At 53.3% G+C, this 21,412-nt stretch overlaps 1 long non-coding RNA gene across 1 annotated transcript; it reads left to right on the forward strand.

Moving 5' to 3' along the window:
• Positions 1-6,813: 6,813 nt before the first annotated feature.
• On the forward strand, positions 6,814-15,984 carry LOC144292843 (uncharacterized). Its single transcript, XR_013360234.1, has 3 exons — positions 6,814-7,118; positions 11,874-12,002; positions 15,492-15,984. It is a non-coding gene; the product is annotated as an uncharacterized LOC144292843 (long non-coding RNA).
• The last annotated feature ends 5,428 nt before the right edge of the window (positions 15,985-21,412 follow it).

The raw sequence follows: 21,412 nt of genomic DNA on the forward strand, positions 1-21,412 counted from the left end.
CAGTGCTGGTGCTCAAAACCCACTGGCTTCTTTTTCCCCTGCTCCATCCCTTATTTAGGTTCAAATAGGTCTACTACCTCACGGGGAAACACCTTTAGGCAAAGAGGTGTTGAACTATTCCCCTTGGTTCATCCCCTGGGACCTGCAGTTTTTTCCTTCTGTAAGCCTAGTACTTTAATTACTGGCATTTTTCTTGGTGCTTGGGGAGGAGACAAGAGACAGAGGCGGGACATTTCTGGGCTTCACTGACCCTGAAAGAAAGGAGACTTGGTTCTTTACAAGGGCTTGGTGACAACAGCCTTCCCACTGGCCCTCTTGGGAGAATAAGGGGAAATGAGTCGTCTTCATGCTTGGGATGCCCAGGAATGGGTTGGCGGTACAGAAGGTGGTTTTCCGTGTGCAGAGGTTCCACATCAGTCCATGAATGCCCTAGGTGCTTCGCTCGAATGCTTGAACAGGCATTGGCCACCATGGCACTTAGCAAAAGGTGGTAGGAGAGCTCAGAAAGCCAAGGACACCAACCAGCTCTAGTCCAGGCGTGTACCAAAGGGGCTCAAGTGATGCGGAGGAGAAATGGAGGAGGCTGGCTACTGAGGACTAACTCTCTGCAAACGTTTCTGCTGAGCTTCCTAGGCACACCCTCACCTGCAGTCTGACCAGGAGGCTTGATCCCAGTAGCAGATCCCAGTAGCAAAACCCGGTGGTGGCAGAGGGGCACCCTCTGGCAGGGGGAGACGCTGCGTCCACAGGTCCACTAAAGCTCAAGGAGTACAGTTTTGGCTGCTACATTGAGCACATTTCCTCTACTTCCAAGTCTACCTCGTCTGGTAGAGCTAGAGTCACGGTTTGCTGAAAGATGTCAAGGGACCCCACCATGACCTCAAATGAACCTGCCTTGATCTCAACATAGACACGATGGTATCCAACCACCGTAGTAAGTAGGTCACGTTATTTTAAGTGGTCTCCTCTCTACATAGGAATTAGATGGTCTCTGTGAAGGTGCCCATTTATATGAATTAATGCTTGCACATACCTAGTCTCCTGTCTCCAGAAACATTACCCACTCTTGTGCCTTTAGAATCATCCTTAGCCTGGCGTTTTCATGACTCCAAGAGGGCTGCCCTGAAATGCTGCTGCCACATGATAGGGAAGCTTTCCTGTCCATCAGGCCACATGTCATGATACCATGTGATAAGCCACCTTCAGTGCAACACCCAGGGCCGCCTACCTCCCATTGATACTTCTTCTGACTGCACACCTCCCCCTGTAGCCCCATTCTAGCTTACATTCATACATGCATTCGTGGAGCTAAAAATAAGCAGCTGCTGATGGGCTGCTGCCCTCTGTCTCTGTTCGGTAGGCAGAACTTAATCCACAGACAGGAATTGAGGGTACACCATGGGCTTAAGCTTAAATCAAAATCTCTGAGGCAAGCTACGGTGAAGCCTAGGAAGGTGTGAAGAGGGAGAAGATAGGGTATTAAAGGTCACACTGATGGAAGGTCCGCCCATGATCACTCCCAGGCCTGGTGTCCCAGATTGTAGTGGTAACCAACCTCTGGAAGACTGTTTATGGGCATCAAGGGAAACCACTGTCAGGAAATGTTAAGGATGAGGGTGAATAAAGGTGATAAACCAGGTATCAAGCCAGGTCTCTGCTTTCCAGTGTCCCCTCTGCCTGTCCGGGCAAGGGTTATGTGAATTGGGTCTAGGATGCTGTGTAGATTTGGGCAGGGTAATCCCTGTAGGGTGTGATTTTGTTCAGATCCTTCAATTTGCAGGAATTCTTCCCACTTCCATCACTCCGCCAATCCCTAAACCCTTTGTCATACTGAGGTGTGGCAGGTCTTCTGCTGAAACCTTCAGATTCAGAACCAACACACCGAGGCATGTGAGTGCGCACGCGCGCGTGCACACACACACACACACACACACACACTTTGTCACCCTCAGGAAACAAGCTCCATTCGGATAGGTTTAAAAATAGCACTGATCCACTGGGCTCCTTTTTCAGGGATATTATTTTAAGAAGAAGAAAAAAATAAAAGGTCTCTTTGTGGGTCTTTGAGAGAGAGAAAGGGTAAGCCATCACCTAGTCTTTAAAAGTTCTGGTCATGTCGCTGGGGACTGAGCATCTGCATCTTTGTTGAATTTTCTCCTCCCTCACCATTCAACAAAAGTTGTTTATTGGCGACTCCCCTGCCATCAGGATATCTGCGGAGGTGGGTTCCCTTTTTGCGTGGTGAGGAGGGGGTGAGGCTGCAGCAGCGAGCCGGCCCTCCCCTCCCCCCCCCCCCGTGACTCCTGGGGCCCAGGGCCTGGGAAGCAGCCCCCCATCCCGGGGAGCCCCTAAACGCTGCTGGCCATTTACAAAGGGGAGTGTGTGCGCGCGTGTGCGTGTGCGCGTGCAGCTGCAGGCTCGCTTGTCCCTGCCCGGGAGTCTATCTGTCTGTAGCTCTGGGAGGCTGCAGCTGGCCGATTCCGTGGGAGACCAAGCAGGATGCGTGGGCAGAGGAGCTGGAGAGGGGGAGGGGCGGGGGGGAGGCGAGAGCGGGGGCACCGCGCGGCCCTAGGAGCTGGCGCCTGCGTCACTCGCGGAGCCAGGGCGCTCTGCCCCACCGGCGCCCAGATCCACCCGAGTCACGGCCCTCGCTGCCTGCCTGCGCGGGCGCGGCCGCCGCCGAAGGGCGGGGAAAGGACGCCGCCGCCGGGTCGCGCGGGGCTGCGGGGGGTCCGGGGCGGGTGGGAGGACGAGCTGGGGGATGAGCTGGGGATGAGCTGGGGGCGAGCTGGGGATGAACTGGGGATGAACTGGGGCGAGCTGGGGATGAGCTGAGGATGAGCTGGGGCGAGCTAGGGCGAGCTGGGGATGAACTGGGGCTGAACTGGGGCGAGCCGGGGCTGAACTGGGGCGAGCTGGGGGATGAGCTGGGGATGAGCTGGGGATGAGCTAGGGCGAGCTGGGGATGAACTGGGGCGAGCTGGGGATGAATTGGGGCGAGCTAGGGCGAACTGGGGCGAGCTAGGGCGAGCTGGGGATGAACTGGGGATGAGCTAGGGCGAGCTGGGGCTGAGCTGGGGCGCCGAGCTGGGGGCCCGCCCTCGGGCCGCAGCAGCCAGCACGCCCGGGTGGCGGCCGCCCGCGCCGAGCACAAAGCGCCGAGTGCGAGCGGGAGCCTCCTCCCCGCCGAAGCCGACCCACCGAAGAGGAGAATCTGCGCGTGACGTCAGCAGCTCCTGACTGACGCAGGCTGGCAGAGGAGACTCAAGGCGGCTGCTCCGCGCTGCCTTCAGGAGTCTATTTTCTCCAGCCCTCTCGTAGTGAATTTACTAGAACGCAAAACACACACACACGCACACACACACACACACGCACGCACATGCAGCTTTCAAAATATACATTTCCAAAGGCGGTGTGTTGCAAACACAGCGCGATTTTGCAAAGCATGGGTGGGAAACGTGGGAAGGGTATGGAAGCTCTTTTTTTTTTTTTTTTTTTTTCTTCTGCTTCTTCTCCTCTCCCTCATTTGGGAATCTCCATCGTGGATAGCGTTAGACTCCAGAGCTTGCTTGGGAAGCTCCTCTGGGGAAGGGGCCTAAGCACCCCCTTTCCCCGCCCCCCCTCTGCCCCCCAGCAATCAGGGAATCTGGTCAATGAAGACAGGCAGCTCTAAAAGAATACAACCACTCCAAAGCCTTCTGCTGGGGAGACTGCGAGGAGCTTGCAACAGGCAGAGGCAGACGGGAGTTAACGGGAGGGTGGGAAAACATAATATTTGGGTATTTTTTTCCGCTTTGAAAAACATCACCTGCAGTAATGCAAGCGAGTCTGGTGGTGCAGAAACAAGTGGGGAGGGGGCGCTTAATGCACATTTAATGTTTTGGATGTAACGTTCCAGCGAAATGCCTTTGTGTGTGGAGGTTTTTTCAGTTCTTGCTAAAAATAGCATCAGGGTTTGATCGTGTTCCAGAAATAGACCGAGGGCTGTACTGGATAAAAAGCCAGCGCGGGTGGAAGAAAACCTGGACATCACCGCATTGCCCCCCCCCAACTATGTCTGGAAATTAATTGTTGGATTTTTCCTCTCCTCTCTCCTGTCTCCCTCTCTGTCTCCACTTTCTCTTCCCTCCCCCTATGTTTCTCTTTCTCTCTCTTAAGGAGTTCCCGTTTGGGTAAGTAATATTATGTCATGTGCATGCCGCAGACTGTGAGTATGAGCTGAGGCTTACTTTGTGCATGCTCTGGGGTTCTTTTTTTGGCTGCCTTTCTACCCCTTTCTGAAGAAGAGGGTGGGACTGAGTGGAGGGTGAGGGGCATAGCTCTGTGTGTGTGTGTGTGTGTGTGTGCATAATGGATTTGGGGCTGCATGCAAAGGAACTGAAAAGGGGAATTCTTGCAGAGCCGGGAATCACCCTGACGAATCTCTGAATCAATAGCTGCTGCAACTCCCTCTCACTTTATGGGTCGGCGCTGTTGAGCCCGGTTTTCTCGCCTGCCCCCCGCCCCTCCCGGTTTTCTCTGCCTTGAAGGGTGCCCAGATCCCACTTAATGGACCATCTCGCTTCGAGATTAATGGAGGCGATGTGATATAGATTAAAATTGCATGGATGGGGCCGGGAGGTAAAGAGAGGGACAACCTCTGCTCCCTGGACAGGCTTCCCTGGGGTGGGAGCCGAGGCTGGGGAGCCCGGCCCCGCGGCTCAGGGCGCGGCAGCTGTCCACCGAGGCAGGTGCTGAAAATCCCTCGGTCCGCGGCGAGCCCGGCTGCGAGCGCCAGGGGGCGGGGTTGGCGCCAGCTGCGGGGAGCCCCGCCCCGGCTGCGGGAGAGGGATGCGGAAAGGAGCGGGTTAAGGATGTTCAAAGGGGAGAGTCGTGACTTCGGCGAGAGCTTTGGGGAAAAGGAGGGGTGAGTGGGAAGGAAAGGGAAAAAAAAATTAAAGGAGGGGGGAGCCAAGTGTTAGATTCGAGGATGAGCCAGGGCCCAGCGCTCCAGGAACCGAAAGCCGGTTGCTCACCAGCTTTCTTCGCAAAGGCCAGTCCCTCTCTGGGTCTCCATTCCCAAGCTCCTGCACCTTCCCGCCAGTGGGTTTGAAAGATTTCTCTCCGGTGATGGTGACTCTCAAAATAAGAGGCTATAGGTTGCTTTATTCGGACCCTTGTCGCCTCCCCCTTCATGCCCCCCACATCCTGCAGTTCCCCCGTAAGGTGTGTAAAGATGTGTCTGTGCATTATGGCATTTTTCTTACTATCTCCCCTTCCTTCGCGTCCTAGTCACAGGAGCCCCAAATGAGTTGTGGAATGAATGAATTAGAAACCAAAGCACAGGAGTTGCTGGTGCGATGCGCAGAGAATCCAGGCTTGGGAACGACGCGCGGCGCCTTAAAGTCAAAAGCCAAAGGGCTTCTGGAAACCGGCTCCGAGGGAACCTGGGGAATGGGGGGGTTCTTCCCCAAGTCGCCAAATGTTATTGCGGAGTCGGTCAAGTCCCTGGGGTTGGGCTCGACCCAGAGTGAGATTCATTGCAGTCAGCTCCAGACACTTTGACCAAACCTGTAGCCAGACAGGTGAGGAGGGAGGAAGGTTATCAGAGGCCAGAGGGGGGATGAATATCACGCGCACACAAAGACATTCATACTGATTAAGTCCTCCGCCAGGAATAATAAAAAATGCATCCTCTAACTGGCCCACAAAGGTGGGCCGTACACGTTAGGGGGGATGAATCTTGCAGATCTGCAATAAGCTTGTTTGTATACAGGGATATTTTCTACATAATTAAAAAAAAATAAACTCGGGATGGTGAGGTAAGTATCTGGGGAGGGGATAGCCCTCAGCCGAGAGAGGAGGAGAGCCCAGATGCTCTGCGCTCCCCTTGCCCTGCTCTGAACCAGCAAGTCTCTGGCTTCCGTGACCTGACCCCCAGGCAGGGCACCCAAGGCGCAGCCCTGGGAGGGGGGAATACAGAGGGTGGGTCCAGTTATTTTTAGTCCAGGAGCAGTCCCTCTCTGCAAGGCTCCCCGGCCGAGAGAGACTGAGTATTCGTCGACTCACAATAGTAACAAGGGCTGTTACTGATGTTGCAGAGAATAACACAAATAACGCTGCAGCCCACACGGTGCCTGGGCAATTCAGCTCCAACCACAGCTGCTCGCAGCTCTCGGCCCACCCCTCGGCCTCCTCGTCATTCACCCGGACCCACTCCTTTCCCCCCCCCCCCAGCCTCGCCCCTCTCGGTCCCCAAAGTTGCGTGGTCGTGTTTACAAATTCTGGCACATTTGCAAAGAAACTAGCTGGGGGTGGGGATGGGGGGTGGGTGGAGCGGCCGGCCCGGGAGGGGTAGTAGCGCAAGAAAACACTTGCAGCACATGGAGCAGGGATGATGGTGGGGAGGGGAGGGGGTCCAGGAGTCCTGGAGCAGGAGGGGGGATGCCTCCTGTCCTCGTTTCCCCCATCCCTCGGCACAACGCACAAGTTTACCCCCGGACTGGATCCTATTAAATAATTCAATGGCAGCGGTGTAATTTTGGTTGGAGCCAGCACGGATTCCCAAGTCGTGACTGCAAAAAGTGAGTAATGCGCGCTGGCTGCGTCATGGCTCTAGTCACAGTTCATTCCGAACTGAGAAGGAATCGTGACTTTGCCTGGAGACGTCCCCTACATGGGAGACGGCGGGGGGGGGGGGGGGGGCCGAGCCGGGGGAGCCGGGGGTGGGGGGAAGACCTGTCCAATGAGAACCGCTGCCGGGGGGGGGGGGCATCTGGAGGCGCCGCCCGCCGTCTCGCTCTCCCCGCCCGGCCCGGGCCCCTCTCCCCCTCTCCCCCTCTGCCCCAGCCCCCCTCCCGGCCGGCGCGCTCGCTCGCTCGCTCGCCCGCGGCCCGACGAGTCCTCAACAAGTTGGAGGAAGGCAGGAACGCAGGGGTTAAGCTCGGGGAGCGGCAATTACCGAGATCGTGACCCTCCCACACAGTACAGTAACTTATATACTTACCTGGAGAGCCTGTCCGCCGCCGGGCGGGCCCCGTGGGGGCGGGGAGGCCGGGGGGAGCGGGCCGCGCGGAAGGGACTCCCGGAGCCGGCTGCAGTGCGGACGGGACCGGCGCGCTCCGGGGCCCCGGGCCCAGGTAAGGAGCCGGGGCGGGGGGCGGGGGGGGGGCGCGCCCGCGGCAGGCGGGCCGCGCGCAACTTTTCCTTGCGTGGGCCCGCGGCGCAGGGGCGGGCGCAGACCCGGGAGCCCCCCGAACGCTCGGGGGGCGTGTGCGCGCGCGTCTCCGGCGGCCGTGCCCCGGGTGCTGGGCCGGGGATGGAGCGGGATGGAGCGGGATGGAGGAGGCTGGAGCGGGATGGAGGGGCGGGGAGGGGGGTCTACAGGCGCCCGAGGACGCGGGCTACTCCGTCCAGGGGCGCCCGTCCCCGGCGTGCCGAGCAGGAGTGTGTGCGCGCCCGCGCCCGCCGCACGTCGATCCCGGGCAGGCAGGGGACAAATATGGCAACTTTGTTGCACTGTTGCAGCATCCCACCCTGGCTGAGTTTTCCCCGCGGGGCGGCGGGGAGACTCCCGTTGGGGAGGGAGGTGCTCGGAACGTTCCCTTGCCCACGCCCTTCTTGGATACGGGGGCGGGAGGGCGCGCCGGAGCCGACGCGGAAGGGCGGCGCTGCGGTGGAGGAAGGAGGGCAGCCCCTCAAAGTTTGGATGGATGGAGGGGCCGCGGGGGAGAGGGGGAGCGGGAGCAGGGAGGACGCACGCCAGAGATCGCCCTCCTCCCCTCCCCTCCCCGCTCTTTCCTTCTGCAGAGGCCGGAATCTCCCGCGGTGTGGGAGCCGGCGACCCGCGAGGGGCTCGTCCCTTGTTGTTCCCCTCAGCCATCTGCAGAATGGGGAGGAAGGGGGGGGGCTGCAGCAGCGCAAGGGCAGCTGAGGCGAGTGGGCCACGAGACACCCCATATCTAGACGGGTCTGGGGAAGGGTGCAGAGGGAGGAGCTTCACCACCGCTCTTGAGCATTCAGAACTTTTTTTGGGGGGGGGGGAGATTGAGACATTCTCATTTTTCTAGAAATAGGCTTGACTATCGTGGAGTTTGGATTTATTTTATGTTCATCTTTGCCTGTCGTTTTCTGTCTGCATCTTCTGGCTTGGATCCCGTTGGGAGAGGTCTCTCTCTCTCTCTCTTTCACCCTCCCTTGCTCTGTATCTTGCACCCCTCCGCTCACTCGGGCTGGACTGGGGGGGCGGAGGTAGGGGTCCCGGCCAGCTTTTTTGCAACAACAAGATTTTAACGTGTTCCAGTCTGGGTTTTGTTGAATAATTAGAAATGGAAATATTTTTTCCCCTTCCCTCCCCCTTCTGAAAAAAAAAAAAAAAAAGGGGGAAATGTGAGCTCTGCCCTGATTGGTGGGTGACGATTTTAGTCCGCACCAATGAGCGGGCGGCCTGGTCTGTATTTATTTAGTGCTCTGGGGAGTTTTTCTCTTTACGCAGCGCCTGTAGTCACGGCTGGAGCCTCGGCTGGGGGACTAGGAGGGACGGGAACGGGCGCAGGGGGAATCCGAACTGTACCTGTTCGGAGATGCGCGACCTTGCAGCGGGGCTGGCGGAGCCCCGGAGGGGGCCGCGGGCTGGTGGGCCGGCCCGGCGGGGAGGCTCGGGGCGCCACGCGCGCGGACGGGGTGGAGGCCGGGCGCCGGGGTGCCTGGTTCCCCTCCGCGCTCCGCTCCTCCTCGCCCTCCACGCGCCTGGCTCGCGCCTGTGCGGGCCGAGCCGGGGGTCGCGGGCGGCGTGGAGGAGGCGCGGGGGGCGCGGGGCGGGAAGGCTGAGCAGCGGCGGAGCGCGCAGGGGAGGCCGGCGGGCTCGGCGCCGGGTTCGGAGCCACCCCGGGCTGGAGGCGGCGGCGGCGGCGGCGGCGGACCGAAGACGCCGGCAGACTCTGCCCTTCGCGAATCTTTTTGCGGTCTGGGCTTGCTGTACATAACTCGATAGCCGGAAGCCCTTACCCCAAAAAGCATTCGCGGAGGGCGCGCTCGTCGAGAGGACGGCGGCCAGCAGCGAGGGCCGGAGCCCGCACCTTCCCGCAGCGGCTCGACCCGAGCCTTCCCGGCCCTTTCCCCGCGTTCCACGGAAGACACACACGGTCCTTTCCTTCCCTCGCGTCCTCCCCGCGCTCCCGGGGGGCACTGGTCACCCGCCCGTCCTCCGCGCGGGTCCCCCGCCCCCAACTTCTACATCGACTTTGTATCACAGGGGGAATGGGAAGCAGGCGGTGCGCGTGTGTTTCCCGAGAAGTGGAAAGAAGCTAAAATACAATAAAAGTTTACAGAAGTTGTGTCTTCCCCCCACCCCCGCCCCTGCCCACGCCCCGCATAACCCCGTCCACCCCCTGCAAGAAAAGGGACCCGGTCTGAAGGCCAAGTCAGTAGCTGGGATGCGAACCAGTTTGGGACACGTCCTGGGCGTTTTCGCCCTGATGATCCGGGTCTGCAATGTAGGGGTGGGGAAGCCCTTGGGGAGGGGCGGGAGGCCCTCGGCGCCCTCTGCCCCGGCGTGGGGGACCCGCAGGTGCGGCGGCCGCGGGGGACTGGGCAGCTCCGAAAGACGGAGAACACCCAGGCGCCGCCCGCTCCCCGCACTCTTTTTACCCCCCGCACCTGCTTCCAACCTAATTTGGGGCGTTTGGCAGCCTCAGGTCTCTCCCATCTCATCCTTTTCCAAACTAAGTAGCACGGAAGGGGGTAAAACAGGCGAAAGCTGGGGAAAGCCCCGCAGAGAAGGCGCCTTGGAGAGATGTGCTTGCACCCGACTCCGCAGCCTAGCAGCAGCAGCAGCAGCAGCCCTGCCTTGGCCTCTCCAGGCGCCCCGTCCTGGGGAGGGGAGCGGAGCTGCAGGGCTGAGGATTGCCTGGGGGTCCCCCTCCTCCCCTTGCAGTCGTTGGCACTTGGGGTACAAGTGGCACAAATCAGGCCTTCCCCGTGCTCTGCGCCCCGTGTCCTTCGCCAGCTAGAGACAGCGCTAGACGCCCTTAGGGACTGGGCCAGAAGGACACACAGACACTGGCCGGCGCCCACAGGAAGGAACACGGGTAGAGGATGAGTCTAGGGATGGGGGAGCCCGAGACCCGATGGCCGCGAAGCTTCGCGTTCTCGGGGAGGGCCCGAGCCGCCCCCGCGCCCCAGCCCCCGCTGCCCGGCGGTGGGAGCGCCCAGCCCCGTGCCCCTCGCCGCTCCGGGCACCCAGACTCCGCCGTGTGCCGGGAGGCCTGAGGACTGGGAGTCTGGGCGTGCTGGGCACGGCCACCCTCTCCCGGCTGCGCCGCGGGAAGGCTCCGCGGGCGAGGACGGCGGCCTCCAGGGCTGCCGCAGAGCCCCCCTCCCCAGATAAAGGAGATTTTCCCTCCCTGCTTGCGTTTCCTGAGAGAGTAAAAGGGGCCCTAAGATGTGCAAAGGAGATGGAGCGAGAGCAAAAGCCCGGGGGGCTTCCCCCCTGCCTCTCGGCCGGGGCCGTCTGTGGAGCGATGGCTGCGGGCCGAGCGATGCGCGCAGGGGCGGCCTTAGCCTAAGGACAGCTTCGCCCCCGGTCCCCCGGGCTCCTCCTCGGCTCCGGCTCCCTCCTCGCCCCCTGCCCGGCCCGAAGCCCGCGCCTCCCCCCCCCCCCCCCCCCCCCGGAGCGCGACCTCCCGCAGAGCTGGGCCAGGCGGCCCTGGAGAGCGCACCTGCCCCGGAGGCCGGGCCGCGCTGCGGGGTCACTGCGGCCCGGCCCCGCGCCCCCCCCCCCACCCCGGGACAGGGCCAGGGGCAGGGGCAGGGCCGGGGCCGGGGGCTCGGGAGCCGCGGCCGGCGGGCGTCGTGCGCACAGCGAGGCCCGGCTCCCCGGCTCAGCCGGACAACTGTTGCTGCCTCGAGGCGGCCGCGCCCGCAGCTCCCGAGCCCGCACCCGCTGCTCGCCCTCCGCCCGGCCCGGGGGGCCTGCGGGGGGGGCTGGGCCGGCCGTGGGGCGCCCAGGGGAGGACCCCCGCCCCCCGCAGTAAGGGCTAGTCTGGGGCCTGGGGCCGCTTTGCTTCCTCCTGAAGGCGGAGGCGTAGCTTGAGGCCGGGTCTCCCCCTCCCCACCCCGCCTTGCTGGGAAGGGGGGGTGCTAGCTTAGGGCCCTCGACCGGCTGAAGCACACCCCTCTTGAAAACAGCCACGTCACCCGGTGAGCCAGGGGCCTGATGGAAACTTCCAGGCCCTGGCACCTGATGTGGGCCTCGCGCCCCTACGGAGGGCCCGAGGTCGGGGTGACCGCGGGAGACCCTTCCTCCCCATACCCTCGCCCTGCCCAGGGGGTCTGGCAGCCCCCCAGGGAGCCCTCAGCCAGCTTAGTCTCCTGCTGTGCTGGAAGAGCAAGGCCAGAGGTTGTCTCTGGAGCTAAGGAAGGGGTGCAGGCACCACGGGGAGGCACCCCCACCCCACCCCGGCCTTGTGCCCTCTAGTGGCTGGGCCGGCCTGGCCAAGGCGGGGGTGAGGGTGCACATGCAGTCCCCCGCGCTCCTCCGCACCTGTGACCACAACCAGGTTTTCCCCCTTGGCCTTTCTGTCCTCTTCCCAACACCTGAGGTTGCTTTGAGTCCTTCCACCCAGCTGCCTGAGGTTGGAGGCAAAGGAAGGGGCTGAGGTGGAATCCAAGAATCCTGGGCACACTTGCTGCAACCTGAGGCCAAGACCTCCTTTGTCCCAGAGACTTCTCCAACCCGGGTGCTTGGCGGGCATCCCTGGAGAGCTCTCCTGGGGCATCAGCATCCCTGCTTTGCAGCCCCCTCCTTGACTTCCCATGAAATGTCCCTGCCCCCCAGCTCTGTCACTCGTCTCCTGAGCCAGCAGAGTAACCCTCCCCATCTTTTTCCCTTTTAGGTAGTCAGACCTGTCCCGACAGCCAGCCGCAGCCAGCCGGAGGTCTACACGAGGGGTGGCCACGGTAGGAGGGAGTCCCAGAGGCCTCACGGACTGGCGAGTCTGAACGAATGAGCGCCCGAGTCCCAGGTGAGTGAAAGACACCCCAGCCCAGGGCCCCTTGGCCTGGGCAGAACCGAGGAGACCCACACACACTGCTCACTTGGCAATGCGACACAGGGAAGTCAGGGATCCAGTGCTTGGGGACGGTCCTTAGTGGCTTCTTTTGGCAAAGAAAGGCACCCGTCACAGAGGCCACTAGGAAAGACAGCGCCCCCCGAGACAGCCCCCTTCCTGTTTTATCCTCTGGCAGGACTTGGGCCCCGGTGTGTGCAGGCCCCCAGCACTGAGGGGTGCAGGACTTCTCAGTGGGGCACATGGTCCCCCGCCACCCCCGACCTCCTGGGCTATTTCTGACCTCTCGAGGCCCCGGGGAGGTACGGCCTGGCAAGGTTATTTGCTGAGCCCAGTTTCTCTGAAGAAATGGAAGTGTTGAGTTCTTTCTCCTTCACTGAAGTTGAGCATAGGACAGGCAGGAAAAGTTTTAGGTCATTGATTTTTTTTTTTTTTTTGAGGGGTAAGGCTTTAAACTCTCGATACATTTACTTTTCCTATTAACCAGCACAATCCTCTGCTATGGAGCTCTTGTTTAGCTGCCTTTCTGAGCTTCAGAGTCCTACTGTGAATTCGTATGGGGGAATTCAGTGCAGAGCTTGGCAGAGAACTTTGAAAGTCCAAGGCTGTTGGATTTGTAAGGGAGAGAGCGAGCTACCTGGCTAATCCTTGGATGTTACGTGAGCAAAATGTAGGAAACTGCCGGAAATCTTTGAGGGGGACTTGAGGCTTGGGGCAGAACAGAAGCAAATTGCATGCAAGACCTTCAGCTGATTATAGGACAGGCCTGTTTGCTGTATGAATTGAATGGCTGCTACGTGGATTGTTTGAAATGTTTACATTTTGAAAGTGGAACTCAAAGAAGAAATAAATTTGACTGGAATCCTCTGCAGTCCTACCCTGTAAAGTGAGGACAAGGTCTTCAAATCCTTCATTGACCCTAACTCCCTTTAAGTTCCCCTTTTAATGTAAGGATCTGAAGTTAACAACATCTGTCTTTGGGCAGTAGGGTTGTTGTTCACTCCAAATGGTTATTAGCTCCTCCTCCCCCACCGATATTTCAGTTTCATTGCAGAGAAGGCTGAGAAAATAATACAGGGATGGGATTTTCTTGCCTGAAGGGTAACCTCTTCTGATCATGTTTGAAAAAAAAAAATCTGTCAGTGGGTTAAACCTCCTGTTTAGATGTAATCTGGAGCATGCACAAGTTAGCAAGAGCCTCGAGGGTATACAGACCAATACTTTCATGTTATAAATCCAGACAGAGGTTCAGAGAGGTTGGGTGCTTTTACCAAGGTCACACAGCTGGGGCTCGCACTCCGACTGTTTATGGTCTACTCTGGGTTCTTTCTTTTTTACTAAATCTTTCCTACCATTGCCAAATAATAAGTTAATCAATAAACACAACCCAGGGTGTTGTAACGGATTCCCTTCCAAAATGACTTGCATTTAGGAAGCCAGGGTTCAAAGAAGAGTTTACCGAAAGTTTCTTCTGCTGGCCATTAGCATTCTGGAGGCATCCCTAGGCCAGGCAGGGCTCCTCCCTCTGTCTCTGCCGGCAGGGCCTGCTCTTCAGAGCCTCCATGTTGGCCTCCGTCTGCTGAAGAAGTCCTCAGCACGAGAAATGTGCTGTGTCATACGATTCAAGGGATTGGTCCCTTTCACAAACTGCCCCAGAGTGAAGGGGCTCCAGGGGCCCGGGCCCCTCTGCCTTGTCCTCGCCTCTGGGTGGCCTTGGGCTCTCTTCCTTCCTGCCTGCTGGGCCTGATTGTGAGCTGCTGGGGGGGGGGGGGGGGGAGAGTAAGGTCTAGTTCCGAGTCTCCCAGGGTCTCCTAATCACTTTCCAAGTGAGGAGGACCCTCAGAAGGCACTTCCAGACCAGGCCGGGACCCTGTGATCCTGTTCCTCGGACATCTTCAGAATGCTGCACCTCCTCTGCTTGTAGGGCCTGATCGGCCTCGGCCTAAGGCTTACTGCCAGCCCGGAGCTGACGCCACTGGTTCAGCTCTCCGTACTTCCACCAGGGACAGCGGGTCTGAGGCGTGGGGAGCGGGCCCCAGCACCCAGGAAGAGCAGCCACCGGGCGCCTTCCCCAAGACACCACCCTGCTGCTCCTTTCCTGGCCTCCCCCCACCGTGGGCTCCCCCACCGGGTCTCCCCTTTGGGACAGGCACTGGCGGGCAGCTTCTGGCTAGGAAACGAGATGCTTTTCTTTGCTTAAAAAGCAATGGGTTTGAGAGAAAGAAAAATGAAACGCAAGTTACAGCTAGGTTCAAAAGCAAAGCCCCGGGACTGTCTAGCAGTGCGGAGGACTGAAAGGGCTCGGTCTGTCTGGTTCTGACTCCTCAGCTTCAGGACCCCACAGAACATCAGCTGTACCCTTCTTAGGCTTTAATTTCTCCATCTATAAAATTAGATGCTGTAGAGCTCAGACCCCCTCATCCATTCGTTTATTCAACAAAGGTTTACTGAGTTCCTACTACGCGTCAGGCCTTTTTCTAGGAGTTGGAGATAGAAATAAGTTATTCTCCCTTTGAGAAGTCAATGAAGCTAGGAACTTCTTCCCAGAAAAACAAGAATAGAAAAGGGAAACCAAAACAGCACAGTTATCCTACACATAATTGCAGGGGGTTCATGACCTCCCTAGGTGCCAGGAACCCCAAGTTAAAATGTGTCTGCCTAGCTAGTCTCTCTACATTTTGCGATACGAAGGGTTGAGGCTTAGGTTGCATCATCACAACTTGACTTGTAGGCACCTACTTTCTTTTCCTTGTAGCGCACTGTGGCGTTTTGTCACGACCTTCAGCTCCCCTTTGTTGGAGGACAAATATCTATTACTTTCTTAATACTGCAAACAGCTAGACAGATGTTGAACAGAAAGACGAGTGACCAAAAGGCAGGGTAGGCGTGGAGCTGAGGGACGGAGCAGAGGAGAAGTTCACCCCCAGCCGAGCCAGGACCTGTAGGGCTTCCAAGGGGCACCCGTCTTCTAGGCTAAGTCCTCTGGGAGGAGAGGGGGGGAGGTTGGCGTGGAGCTGGGCAGGGTAAGGGCTGAAGGCCCACGGTGGACCTCGGTGGCGCTCTGAGCACCGGGCGCAGGATCTGGTCCGGGCACTTACCGCAGGCGGTTTCGTTTGTAAGGTTTTATGTACCTATTTGACACAGAGACAGAGCACAACTGGGGGAGCCGCAGAGGGAAGGGGAGAAGCAGGCCCCCACCGAGCAGGGGCTGACCCCAGGTCCCCGGGGTCACGACCAGTCCTCCCGGCTCCCCTCCCTCCCGCAGCCAGTGTTACTGAGGTTTTCGGGGAGGGGAGCTCAGCAGTCTCTAGGCCCGGGCCCTCAGAAGGGATGTGGAGGGGTCAGTGGCAGAGGCTTCCTGCTGCCACCGCTTCAGGGCCTCTCCCTTGGGGCGCCCTCAGAATCCCTCCTCGCCCTGAGGAGACCTTTGGCTTTTTCATTTAGGGGAAGGGGACTTCAGTGACCGCGGTAGCGACCAGAAGGTGACGCAGGGAGACAGAAACGTAGATGCTGCTCCTCGGCGCCCCAAGGCTCAGGCCCGGCCCAGTAGGGTCTGACCTGGGCAAGCCGGGGGCGGGGGGACGGCGCAGCCGCAGGGCCCGGTTTCTACTCCAGCAGGATGGCAGCAGGTTGCTGCGGCTGAGGCTAACTAGAGAAAAATTCGTCTACATACAAACTGGTCCTGTTCGGTTTTTCCATTTCCTCATCTGTAAAAGGGGATAGTGCTGGCAACCCTGAGGTTCTGGTGAAGATGAAAGGAGATCATGCATGGAAAGTGCTTCGTAGCTGCTCAGTGCTCAATAAATGGTCGTTGTTCTTGCTGCTACTGTTGTTATTATTGGGATTTTTTTTGTTCTGTTTGACACATATAGCTATGGCATATAAGGCTTAGATCCTAGAATCAGCCGTCATAGAGACAGAGCTATTCCCTGAGTGACAGATAAAAGATAATCTTTTCTGGAAGCATCTGTCCATTTGCCCCACAGCCTGCCAGTGCCCAGGATTACCCGGCTGGGAGCAAATCAGAAGGGCTGATAGGAAAATCTTTTTCTCTACTTTATGCATCCCTACACAAAGATTATCTCTTTGGGGTTTCATTCCCCTTTAATTCCTTGCTTTCAAGTTTTTTTTTTTTTAATATATTGAATTCATCACAATTATTTTTGCAAATCATTCTCTTTTTAAAAAAATATTTTATGTATTTATCATGAGAGATACAGAGAGAGGCAGACACACAGGCAGAGGGAGAAGCGGGCTCCCTGGGGGGACCTGATGCAGGATTCAATCCCAGGACCCTGGGGTCATGCCCTGAGCTGAAGGTAGCCACTCAACCACTGAGCCCCCCAGGGGTCCTGCAAGTCATTCTCTTTATACTTCTTTGTTTTTTTTTTTTTTTTTTTTTTAACTTTCTATTCAGTGAGAATGAGCGATTCACCTAGGATGCTTGCCATTCCCCTTTTACTTTCAGCTTCTATCCAGTCCTAAATTTTCGGGGCTTAGGTGATTCCCACCAAGGACATAGTAAAGGAGAAACAGAAGGACAGGACCGGATGACACCACTTGCTGTTGTAAATCATGTTTTCTCTTTACTTCTCACACATATTTTATCTTCATTCTTTTCTTCTTCCAGCTTCACTTTTCATGGTCTTAGAATCTGTCTCTTCTTATCCCGTGGTGGGGGTGGGGGGGGTGGAGAGATCTTTGCTTTCCTCTCTATGATCCACTTGATGTCCCATTAGGCATTTCTTTTAAGTCTTGGCTGCAAACTAGAGGGGTGATTATAGGAAGAATGGGATGTAGTATCTATATTTCTGGGTAGCACTAGAATGGAAGGGCCAAAGCTTTCCCCCAAACCTGCGAAGCACATCTTAGGCCATCCCAATGAGAAAGAAGAAGATATTTTTGTTTTTATTTTTTACCAATTTTCATAGAAACTGGAGGCTCCTGCACAGACTCTCCATTTCAACTCAGAGCCTACCTATTGCTTCTACTCAGTGACTTTTCTTCTCTTTTGTTTTTTAAAAAAATCATAATTATTATTATTTTTAAAAGATTTAATTTATTTATTCATGAGAGACACTGAGAGAGAGGCAGAGACACAGGCAGAGGGAGAAGTAGGCTCCCCGCGGGAGCCTGATGCAGGACTCGATCCCGGGTCTCCAGGATCACACCCTGGGCCGAAGGCAGGTGCTAAACCGCTGAGCCACCCGGGCTGCCCTAAAAAAAATCATAATTAAAAGCTCAGGGATATGTCACATGCAGTCTACACACCTCTTCTTTGAAGCCTTTTAAGGAGAGGATAAAGGCAGCCTAGTTTGAGGGAGCAGTAAAACCTAACGGTTGAGTCATGGGCCTCGAGGCTGCTGAGAGCTGGCTTTATTACCCAGCTCTGCTCTTTCTGGGTGCGTGCCCCTGAGCACCTGTACCTCCAAGTCAGTCTCCTTATCTGTGAAATGGGGATATTAAAGTACCTACTTCCTAACGACGTTGTTGCGGAGGTGAAATGTCAGTGACCACACGGCCTTGTACTCCCAGCACGTAGTATAGACCCCGCCGGCACTCATGCAGACCCAGGACCAGATGTCACTCTGCACAAGCTGGAAACGGTGACGTTTCAGTCGCTAAGTGTCGTGAAGTAGGAGATGAGTCTCAAGTCAAAGACCTTCTGATCATACCGGGGTTTTCCAGAAGTTGTGAACCCATCCGGAGCTCAACCAGTTGTGATGGCATGAGGGGACCTTGCTGAGGGCTTCCCAGCCTCTAAGGAGAGCTGGTCATTCAAACTGCAAGGACCCTTAATAGCGCAACAGGCAAGTAACTTAGATCAACTCTGTAAAGGAGGTACCATCCCCGGGTCGACTCATCTGTCAGGCCCAGATCTTAGGTTAATAGGAGGAAAAAAAAAAAATCAAGTAGAGAAATAGTTTCACTATTTGTTTCAAAGTGGAGTGAGTGATTTTTTTTTAATTAATTAATTAAGGAGTCTTCTTCAATCCTCTGAATTTGTGGCAAGAACACTGGGTTAGGAAAAAGAAAAAGAGATAAGAATACCTACTTGCTAGACGTAGAGGTTTGATGAACCAAAATGAAGTTGCCTGGAAAATTCTATAATTCTTAGCTGATTATGGGGCAGAAAGTAAGTTAATTTTTAAAAGGAAGGGTGAATTAGATATAGCCCTGCAAACTTTATCCTTTAGACTCCCACCACCTCTGAACCTTAACACCACATTTAATGAAATACTGTTTAAATAAAAGGGGAAAATAATTTCCCTCTGGTGAATTTCCTTATGCCTAACTTTCTTTTTTTTAATTTTAAAACATATGTAAGTAACGGAACACAGAGGTAGTCATTTATTATAAAAATTTTTAAGGAAAAGAAAAAAGTATTTATTGATAGGCAGCTTCCTGGATTAAAATTTATTCATTAAAATGCTAAAAAAATTAGGATGTTAAGAAAACATTTGAAGCTGTAGGATTCATCTGGGTTTTTTTTTTCTTTTTATGTATTTGCAGGCTTACAGAATCCTCCAATTCATAGATATTTCCCCCTTGACATTACCTTTTAGAGAATTTGTCTAGAAAAAAAGCTGTTTTGAGTAGCTTTATATAAGAAATATTTACATTTAAATATGAAGTGGTCATGAAAACTGTTGCTATCCCTTCAAATAACAAGTGGTATTTTAAAAATACAAAGTTTATTGCTTTTCTGAGGATTAGCTACTAGCTTCTTAAAATTTTTAAATGATGCTTTAGAATTCTGAGAGAAAGGAAAATCTTTTTAAAAGAAGAGGGACTTTTAAAAATAAACTATACCTTTTTTTTCATTTTATGATTGAAAATCTTGTTTCTCAGTGAGCTACCTCTCAGCTAATCTAAGATTTAATGTGAAATTTTGTGTTTTTTGTTTGATTTCTGTATAGTCAACTTGTACAACTAAAGACAATTTATCCCAGTGAAGATCATCATTTAACCAAAGCTCAAATATCTAATATATTTTATTTATGAATATAAAACATCAATTTTTCATGTGGCACAAAGGAAATATAACTTTCCAGAGAGATACGTGATAATTCATTAATATGCTTATTTTTGGGAGGTGTGCCACAGTCTTCTACTATTCATAAATCAATTCCTTAATTTGAAAATAAGACCTCTTTTGGAGTTAACTTTTTAGTTAGAAACATAATTGTTATCAAGATATTTTTCCAGCTACAACTTTAAACTGAGAGCATTTTTTTTTTAACTAACATAAATTGTAGGTTTTTATTTTAGCACTAGGATGATTTCATCTCTCTTTTTCCTTTCTGTATATGCTCATAGATTGCAAAATTTATAGATCTTAATATAACACATCAAAATAGGTTCTTTTACTTGTGATATTTATACTTACAAAAGGATTATACATGACACTGGATAGAGACTGTTATTTACTGCTTTGCTTTTTGGCAAAAATATTTTTTGCTGTGGTTTTTATTTTTTATTTAAGGCTGCATGGAGAGCCTTATAAGAAGTCAAAGTAGTAGATTCTGATAGTTGCTTGAGGAGTCATATTATAGAATTAAATCAAATTTATAGAAATATCCAGAAATGATTATAACTCAAAAAAATCATATATCAAAAAAAAGTATAAAAACCCAGGTCACAGAACTGCTCCAAATTAATTTTTTTCAAAGATTTCACAAGTCTTTCATTGTTTCTCATACCTTGCATTGCGACCACCAACCTGTTGCATTTAAAGATGCTGTGTCTGCTGCAGAAAAGAGAGGAGAACTGAAGTGATTAAAATAAATTTCTTGAGCAATTATTGGCCTCGTTCTCACTGCCATTTTCTGGTCTGACAGGCACAGCTCGAGGGCAATCTTTCCATATATATGAGGGTTTTTTTTTTTTTTTTCCTACTCTTCCTGTTGCCTGTTAATATGCACCTGTATGGGAAAAAATATGGCTAGGAGAGCTTTCTTTCTTTTCTTCTCTCTCTTTTTTTTTTTTTTTTTTGAATGGAGGTTTTGGAAGTCAGGAAGAGAAGTCGATGCCTGTTAATTCTTTCTCTTTGAGGGGGTCAGAATTGTATTTTTGATGCCATCACTCTTGAGGCTAATATACATTTACTGAAGGTAAGGAAGGGACGCCATGATCTTAAAGATCCTCAAAGGATAAGGGAGAAATGTCCCCAGCTAATAAGTGACATGGAGAATATGGGGTAAGGAAAGATACGGGGAGCTTATTGCCACATCTTAGCTCAGTGATGTCATCAAAACCCTGAAATCATAGACTCAACATCCGTCCACATGTTAAGTTCATTACGGTATTTTTGTTTGTATGTGTGGATATGCACATGCTCACGCGCCTGTGCACTATCACAAGCAGACACTAGCTCATCTTTTTCACTTAGAAGGTAGAACTTAACCATTTGTATCTAACATTAAAACATAGTCTCATGCTGGCTTAGTCTGACTAGTATCTCAGAAGATATAAATTCCCTTAAGTTTCATTTAAAATTAAAGTGGGGTCTACCCTATAAATAAGCTAAGTATTGACATTATTTTTGACACAGGGAAGTCTTTTTTTCAAAAGCTACCCTCAACTCTGAATTAAACCTTAGAACCCTTTTTGCCTCCTTAAAAAAACTGATCATGGAATTGTGCAGTTGTCAGCATCTGACAGTGCTGAATCAAAACATCTTTAAATAAATAAAAATTTAATCTCCAACCTTGAATATGGGGAAATCCCATCAATAATGTGGGAAAGGCACTAACTAAAATGGTTTGGCATCAGTATCAGTAAAAAAAAAAAAATACAGCTGTAAAATTTCTAAATCCTATAAAAAGAGAAAGAACACTGATTTTATTTTCTCCTAGTAAACCACCTTGAGATCCTTAGAAGGAAAGTGATAGGGAATATAATTATGACCTTCAGTATTGTAATCACCATTATTTACTGATTTTGTTATTAAAAATATTGCAATGACAAAAAAAGAAAATAATATATATAGCAGTATAAAGAAAGAAAAAGTAAAATATTTTAAAAAGGAAAGAAAAAAATTTGATGATAGGAAATTAAACTTAGAGAACCATTGGAGCTATGTTTAAACACATAATAAATATATGAAATTCTTCTCTCTCCCTGCCTTCTTACAGGAGCACATGTACATAAAAACAAAATTTATACAAGTATTTTTAAATTGATATTCAAGCTTACTTAAAATTTTACTGCTGTCAAATTTGCCCATCATATTTCGGTAAATTTAGGAATCAATATTCTCTGAAAGAGATTTCTTTTTTCCAAACTGGAAACATGAATCGTAAGGGGAAAAGGTCAATTCATCCTTCACCCTGATAATTGGATTAAGGGCCTTCTGAGTCATA

The sequence above is a fragment of the Canis aureus genome, chromosome 21 (genome assembly GCF_053574225.1).
Source record: "Canis aureus isolate CA01 chromosome 21, VMU_Caureus_v.1.0, whole genome shotgun sequence".
In the NCBI taxonomy this organism is placed as follows: domain Eukaryota; kingdom Metazoa; phylum Chordata; class Mammalia; order Carnivora; family Canidae; genus Canis; species Canis aureus.